The sequence below is a fragment of the Crinia signifera genome, chromosome 5 (assembly GCF_055691185.1).
Source record: "Crinia signifera chromosome 5, ASM5569118v1, whole genome shotgun sequence".
NCBI classification, from domain to species: domain Eukaryota; kingdom Metazoa; phylum Chordata; class Amphibia; order Anura; family Myobatrachidae; genus Crinia; species Crinia signifera.
This window is the reverse complement of record NC_139221.1, coordinates 246923768-246932544: the sequence shown is the minus strand read 5'-3', so window position 1 is coordinate 246932544 and position 8777 is coordinate 246923768.

The window sequence follows — 8777 nt, the reverse complement described above, 5'->3', positions numbered from 1 at the left end:
CCGATTTGGCCCAATTTCTCGCCCCGATCCGTCAGGATTGGGTGAAATCGAATAAGTGTATGGGCACATTATGACTTTTTGAAGCTTGATACATCTGTGTAAACAATAGACTCATGTACATAAATAATGTTACCAATGGAAGTTATTGTGCACATCAGTAAAGGTATCGTCTACTGCAGCGGTTCTCAAACTGGGTCCGGACCCTGCCCTTCTCAGCTTGGGATCACAACTCCATGTTGCTGACCATCAGGCTGATGACTTTTCTAATCTCAGTCAATGATTCAAGGAGTCTGAAATATCTGTTGATTTATATGAGTTTCCAAGGGAGGAAGAGAAAGAAAGAAACTCTGGGTGGGGGCACCCTTAAATCATAGATCTATGTGTACAGAAACTGTGACAAGCTGCTGTTCCCTGTCGTTTACAGAAGGCAATACCAGCCTCTCAAATACCACTTATATATTTTCAATGCGCATTATTCTATATTTAAGGACAAAGCACTATACTATTTTAGAGCATACCTATTAAAGTGATTTTTTAAATACAGTTTCTGTACACATAGATCTATGATTTAAGGGTGCCCCCACCCAGAGTTTCTTTCTTTCTCTTCCTCCCTTGGAAACCCATATAATACTACTTGTATACTCTGGGGTGCACCACTGACAGTCCAGTAACCAGGCACTCAGAGGGATTCCCTGATAGTGCACAGGACCCACACACCTTAAAAATAAGGTAATTGTCAGTTTTCATAGATCCATCAATCATTTCTTGATATTCTACACAGAGTGGATATCTACCACCAATCAGTGCGGTTACACTCTCACCCTCCCACCTCCCCCTTTCCCCATATTTTATATATCTGTTGATTTGTCTGTTATTTTAGACTCCTCCCATAATTGTGTGGCTCCCCAATGCTGCCATGTATGTGCTGTCTGCTGACTACACATGTGATGTGATGACCTTCTGCAGTAACTTGCTGGGGTCCTGTCTTTATTTTTATTGACTGATGGGGTCCCAGAGCAAAATAGTTTGAGGACCCCTGGTCTAGTGTGTGCACAATTTAACATTCAAAAAGGGTTCAGATTACCTAAAGGATTAACAAGACTAGTTGGGCCCAGTGGTTCTTATCGGCTGTCAAATTAAAGTCTGCAAACTGTGTTTATGAAGTTTACTTGATCCACAGTTTGCACCTGAGCATTTATACAGCCTGCCCTAAGCTCAGCAAGAAGGAAGCACACTTACATGTGCACAGAAGCAGAAAAATCTGACATCCTACCAAACAGACGGGTTGAACCAAGCATTGCATTTTCTATGCCCTGCATCCCACTACTCAGGGCCTGATTAGGAGGGCACAGCGCTGAAACTATAGATGGCGCTGGGATGGGAGAGCGGTGCTGCTGGAGTTGGGGCAAGCAGGGTCTCTTGAGATCTCCCCTGAGAACTATGGGAGCAGCGTTGCCTGCTGGGATTGCCGGAATGTTAGAGGAGATCCTGCAAGAGCCGTAACTGGCTTCGCTATTGAGGCTGTGATTGATGCCACTGCCGCCATTGCCAGCACTGCTAGGTCTGAGCCTGTTGAAAGATTTTAAGCTGAATATGAGTGGAAAAATTTGGGGTTGGAGATGCGTGGGGGGGGGGGGGGGGGGGCTTACTATTTTTTTCGCTCATGATTCATATTGCCATGTACTGTCCTAGCAATCAGAGCCGGATTAACAATGGGCCTGATGGAGCTATAGCCCATTTTGTAGCTGAGGGTCAGGGCTTTCCAACGAGACCAGCCCTGCGTCGCTAGCCCCCCGGGAACCGGAGATACTGCCAGGCAAACCTGGAACGTTTTCCCCATAGGATAACAAAGGACCCGCTAATTCCGACCTCCACCCGGTTCCAACGGCTGCCAGTTCCCCCTACAGCATCACAGAAACTCGAGGTTGATCTCAGTCGAACCCAAATCGCTGGGCCTTCAATCCGGCAATGAGCATGGAACCCCTGGCAATGAACATGGAACCCCTGGCAATGAACATGTAGGTAAGCAACACTTACAGTATGTAGCATCATTTTTAATAGGCATTATGGTGTTTAGCATAATACGTCATGGAGATTATGGTGTGAGGCTTAACATGTAATGGGCATTATGGTGTAAATTTTTAATGTGCGCCTTTGGCGAGCAATGCCCCTATTTATTAAGCATATTGTGCATTATTGCTCAATCTGTTTGGTATAGTGCAGGCATGTCCAAACTATGGCCCTCCAGCTGTGAAACTACACGTCCCATCATGCATTGCCACAGTTTTGCAATTAGGGAATGCTAAAACTATGTCAAGGCATGCTGGGACGTGTAGTTTCACAACAGCTGGAGGGCCACTGTTTGGACATGCCTGGTATAGTGTGTATTTTGGCTCAATCCATGTGGCAAAATGTGAATTTTGCCTTAATCTGTGTGGAATAACGTGAATTGTGACTCAATCTGTGCGCCATAGTGTGAATTTTTGCTCAATAGGTGTGAATTTTGTCTCATTCCATGTGGCATAATGTGTAAGAAGCAAGTATAGTATAAGGGGTTACTATTGTGTTGCATGATTTGTATAAGGGGTATATGGTGTGGTAAACTTAGGTTACCACATAAAAGATGCTGACATATTGTCTACCAAGTTTCGGCTTTCAGTATTTTTTTATGACTGGAGTGCCGCCTCACCCCATAAGTATCTTAGGACATTGGCGTCCTGCGGGTGCACCTTAGGAGGGCACCCGCCAATATATCTCCCTGCATTTTTCTTATGCCAGCCCCCTGCATTTTCCAGGCATATATAATTAGTTGAAAGTATTTACACAAATGGAGACACACCCATGAGCAGACCACCCAACCAGAACACTGGTCACGCCCCCTACATTATTAGGTGCTGGCCGCAACCCCTATTATTGCGCATAATAGGCCCTTGATCATTTTCAGCTCCAGGCCCATTTAGACCTTAATCTGGCTCTGCTAGCAATGCTGGTGATGATGGCAGTTGCATCAATCACATCTCGGCACTGCAGCCATGGCTCTCACAGGATCTCCTCTTCCGGGCGACCCTGTCTCGTGACACCGGCAATCCCTGCAGGCACCGCTGCTCCCACAGTTCCCGGGGTAGATCTCATGAGACCTTGCTCAGCTCCAACTCCAAGAGCACCAGGAAGCACGCCCATCCCAGAGCAATCTATTGTGCTGGCGCTGCACCCCCAGGACCCAGTGCCCCAGGCTACAGCCTAATCCGTCTAGTGATTAATCAGGCCCTGACAATATTTAGTAACACCATATGCTTGAAAACTAAGTAAGTACTGTAAGTAAAATATTGGACAGAAGTAAGAAAATTGGACGGCTTTCCCGGTACTCGGTAAGAGCTTTTATAATAAAAGGAATTTTGGGATTACGCTACATGAGTCCTTCTGAGCATGTGCTGCCATCTGTCAGCACATGTGCAAGCCACTGAGGTTACAAGGAGGGATGCAATTGGATCCCAGTCTAAAGGAACATTGTGACAAGAAGCCCATATGCTTCTATTAGGCAACGCAATCTGTAGATGGCATTGAGATTGCCTCTCTGAATCATACATTTTTTTTTGTGCCTGCACAGTAGATTTTTCTACTGTGCAGGCACAAAATGTCAGCAACATTATTTTTCCAATTATTTGTGTAGATCTGTTGCTGCTGCCGATGTGGGACTCTGGAGAGGTAAGTATTGAAGAAAGGTGTCCAGTGTGAGCCACCCTGGAACCAGGGGCCCGTGCACTGCAGTACACACCCTGCACTTATTATAGATACACCACTGGTTGCGACGGATATTATGGTTTTAGCATACTTCCCAACTGTCCCAATTACAGCAGGACAGTCCCGTTAATTGGGGACCATCCTGCTGTCCCTCCTGCAGGGAGTGCCACTCTGTCGGGGGGGGGCAAAATTGGGGGAAGCTGGGAGCTATGCATGTGCACGACATCTCTTCAATGCAGGGAGAGCGCCAGAGGCTGCCCAGCTGCTGGGGGAGTGCTGGGCACGCTCAAAAATGCTGAAAAGGGGGTAGCTTTCTATGCCACGCCCCTCTGACTGAGGCCACGCCCACCTGTCATGCAGCTACATCTGCTTTTCAAGCCGCTCAGCAGGTCCTGGTTTTATAGGCATAAAAGTGGGAAGGAATTATTTAGTGCAGATTGGTATATGTGATGAAGTCAGTGGCAAACGCAGGATTTTCAGAAGGGGGTTTCCAGAGGGGCGGAGCAAAGCACGGAGATGGACACTTAGGTGACCCAGTATATGCCGGGTCAGTTAAAGTATTATAGATAGACCAAATGTATATAAATAATAATAATAATAATATACACACACACATATATATATATATATATATATATATACATAACAGCAGTGTAGACCCCTGGGCATAGAAATGTATTGGGGCACCTACCGATCCTCCAGCAGTAGGGGTGGGGGAAGTTTTGATGTCCCGCGACTGGTAGGGGGTATTATATCAACCGCTCAGCATGTAGGGCCTGGATCAGTAATTTCCACTAATTGCCCCTTTACTGCACAGATAGTGGGAGATGGGGTGGGAGAAGGGGGCATTGGGCTGAATGAAGGGGCCCTAATACATTACTTCCAGGGTGGTAGAGGATGTTTAATACGCAGAGGAGGGGTGTATAATGGAGTGGGCTTATTATTCATAATTTTCTGGTGGGAGGACAGCTTGCTTGACTGCAGATATCTCCAGTTCCCAGAAATAGATTTCCTAGATTTTAATGGAATTAAAAACTAGAGAATCCCACCTACCAAATGGTATTGGGGACTAGGGGATCAGAGTTCAGGAGGCAAAACAATCTGCCAACAAGTATATAAAACTACATACCAGGTGTGTGGAGCTGGAGCAGTAACCAGCTGCTGGAAGGCTGATAACTCTGGTTCTGGGAACAGTAGAGACAATCTACTAGTGTCCATCAAAGGGGAAGAGTCTCAGCTTTTGGAATATATCCTCAGAAAAACTCTAAGTCAGAAAGAACCTGAAATATCTGACTGGAAAGAGCAATTAACAGGCTTGGATGGGGACCACTGCTTTGAAGTCAGATATCTCCGGTTCCCAAGGGCCGATTTTTAAAATTCTTATATCCATGGAAAGAGAAGACCCTCAGCTTTCAGCCTAAGGCCCTTAGACTCCTGTGCGCTACTGGAAGTATTTATATTTATTTAATGATTACAATGTATGCTTACTGTAGGTACTTTTTTATGTTCCCATGCTTCATAAAATCAGTGGGAGAAGTGGGCTCATGATACTGTATGTGCTAGCGGTCAGATAATGTCTCCAGGGTTCATATTATAAATAATAATAATATCTACATAGTTACTAAATAGGGCAAAGTAGATACAAACATTTGTGACCTATAAATAGTTAAAGCACCCTGTGTATATTAGAAGTATGCAGGAGGCTAGCATATTGTTTGATGGTTTTGGTGGCAAAGAACCCATTATTAAACTTACTCCGAGTCTGTCTGAGAGGAAATGCATTCATTTGTGCTCTGCAGGACAGGAAACTAAAAGTATACTTGGCCTTTCTACACTGCAGAGTGCTAAAGTGCAATAACCCATGTCTGTCAGGAAACAGATTCATTTGTGCTGTGCCAGATTGTGAGATATACAACAGCATTTTGAGCCAGGTAGTTGGATTGCAATAATTGCTAGAGGACAGACTGTGAGCAGTTTGTCTTGGGGGATTCATCAGACCTGATCACTGTTGTTAAAATGCCGAGCAATAATCAAACGCATGTGTATGTATCGTACCATGCATGCGCAATGCCAAACATTGACAAAAAGTCAGTGATTACTTTTTTCACAATCCCCTCTCAACTTAACTGACAGGAAGCCAGCGTTTGGGAATGGTAACCTGACGTTTTCTGTAAGCGTCAGAAAAAATGCATGTGTATTCAGGGAGAATGTGTGACGTCATCTCCAGCCTCGATCACCCTGTTTGTGCCGCAGAGTTATGGAAGGGTCAGAGTTACACAGACTTGCACAGACTGGGAAAATCAGTGAGTAGTGAATTCATTTGCAGATCAGCGATCCATTAGCAAGTCATTTGAAGGGGCGGGATTTCACTCTGTCTGGACGGCAGATATCTGATCGCAGACTCTTCAAATTTGCACAGCAGCGATCAGGTCTGAGTCAGGCCCTTAGTGTGGCTATTAAATCATGAGATTGATGCTTTAATTTTTATTTATTTATAATAAGTACATTTTAACTCTGTTCCCTGTCTATGTACTCCCCTTCTTTAACTACACCCGCTGCAATCTTATTTTCCATTGGTTAAAGCTGTGTTGTAGCTAGAGGCGGATTTAAGGGTCTGGCCCTATTCACAACTTTATTGGCCACTCCTCACCTCAACACAAAAAGATAATTAATTTATCCTCCCCCCCCCCCGCAAAACAGTCTCTGGATATAATGTAGGGTACACACCAGGACGACCCGCTCACGATGCACATCGTGAGCGGGTCGTCAGTGTCTCGTCTGACCCGCTCACGGTGATGCGGGGGCACGACCCGCTCACGATGTGCACCGTGAGCGGGTCCAATCCGATGGCGACCCGCACCCGGCTGTATGGTCGTCATTGAGATCCTACCTGCAGCAGGTAGGATCTCAATAACGACCGACCGACCCGCGGGACCGCACATCGGATCGGTATCGGTCCACACCAGGACAGAAAAGGGCCCAATCACCACACAATCTACATCCAATTGGTCGGAATTGGATCTAGATTGAGGGGACCGGGCCCTAGTCGTCCTGGTGTGTACCCAGCATAAGGGACGCAGGTGGTACCTGGGCAGCATGGGTTCCGGGCAGCATGAAGCACCTGGGGGCTACGGGTGCAGCGGCGGAGCGGGGAGTCTGCAGTGTCCAGGAAGCACTGAGTGAGTGGTGGCGGTGGCAGAACTTGAAACATAGCCCGGCCGCTGATTGGCTGAGAGATCTTATCGTTTGAATTTTCAAATTCTGCCATCACTGTCCGCTCACTCAGCACTTCCCGGAGACTGCAGACCGCCTACTCTGCCTCTGCATCCACAGGCCCTTCACACTGCCCAGTTACCACCCCCAGCAGGTGCCACTCTTATACACATGCCTTGTGGCAAATCCAGCACTAACTGTAGCTAATTAGCTGTCATGTGTCTCAACAGCTCTGTCATTTTTTTCATTACCTCAGTAATTGATGCAAAAAGGGTTCCTTTAGTACAGGTTAGACTTAAGGGGAAAGTAATGGCCCCCATACACTATGCAATTTGAGCCCGATTTCGCCCGATTCAGGAGGATCGGGCCGATAAATCGGGTGAAGTTGCCCAAATTGCGTATGATCAAGTATAACATACGATCTGATCTGATGCGCAGTCCCAAGCACATTGAATCAGATCAGATCCGGAGGTCAGATGGTCTGCACATAAGATAAATCTTATGTGCAGCCGTCACTGAGGCAGGAAGCAGGTCTGGGGGGAGAGGGGACAGGAAGCAGGGTCTGGGGGGAGCTGCAAGAGAGGTAGCGGCAGGGTCCGGGTCCATGGCAGGGAGCGGGGAGCGGAGTGCAGAGTCTGGGGGGGAGCTGCAGGAGAGAGTGCCTCAAAAACACCTGGTGTTATTGAGGCACCTGGGAACCTGTCTGGAAACCTAACACCGGGATCTGCTTCTGGAGAATCTATGCAGGGGTCCACCCGGGTTGTTACATCTGACCCCCCCATACGCTCCATTACCGGCCTTTGGTGAAAGGCCAGATACGGTACCAGGCTTTGTTTGTTTTTATATATATATATATATATATATATATATATATATATACTATATATATATACTGTGTGTTTTTATATAAAATAAGTGGTTGGTTGATTACACTATGAATGTTCCCCTTATATATCTCTGAGGAAACTGGGAAAGGACTGGATCATTGGAAACATTCCTGATTTATTAAGTGACCCCCCGATCTACACCTAAATTCTTGGCCTAAAGGAGGGGCCTGTATACGGTATGAGTACCCTCACCTCTTTTTTATGACATATGTGTATTGAACATCTAAGGAAAATCTGCACCATGAGATTTTCTCTATCTTCTTTTTGAGGGGAAATAAATTGAAGAACCCTACTCGAGGAACAAGAACTGTCTATTATAGGAGGAGATCACAAAAAAGAAACTACCATCATTTAGTTATTCCATCGACCCCAATAGGAAGCGCAGGGTTCCTATTTCTTCTTTTTTTCTGGCATATACTTTGTAGTAGGTGGTACTACCAGGAGCCTTGCATGCTGGTGACTTACAGCAGGTTTGCGGCAGCCTGGTACAGAAAAAACGCTGACACCAGCGTTATGCCGCAATTCAAATGGAATTGCCTAGCGTTTTCACGGGAACCCCCATGAAACGCTGGGCGTTCCCATGGGTGCTACCCATGGCCGCCGTCCCACACCCCCATCCGTCCACACTGCTACTGTATGTGCAATAGGGCTAGTGAATAATCAATTTGCTGCACCGTTCGCACAAAGAGGCTACACATGCGCATAAATATTTATGCGCATTTGCAGTTACAAAACATTGCACCCCTGTGCGAACGCGCAGGGGAGCGATCAGATCAGAATGAGGGACAATATGTGTGTGGGGAAGAAGGTGGGGAGGGGCTGTGTGTAATATAATGTCTGTGTACTGGGTGTAATATGGGGGAGGGGATGTGTAGAATGTACTGAGGTGTGTGCAATGTACTGAGTGTAATATCAGGGAGGGACTGTGTATGGTGA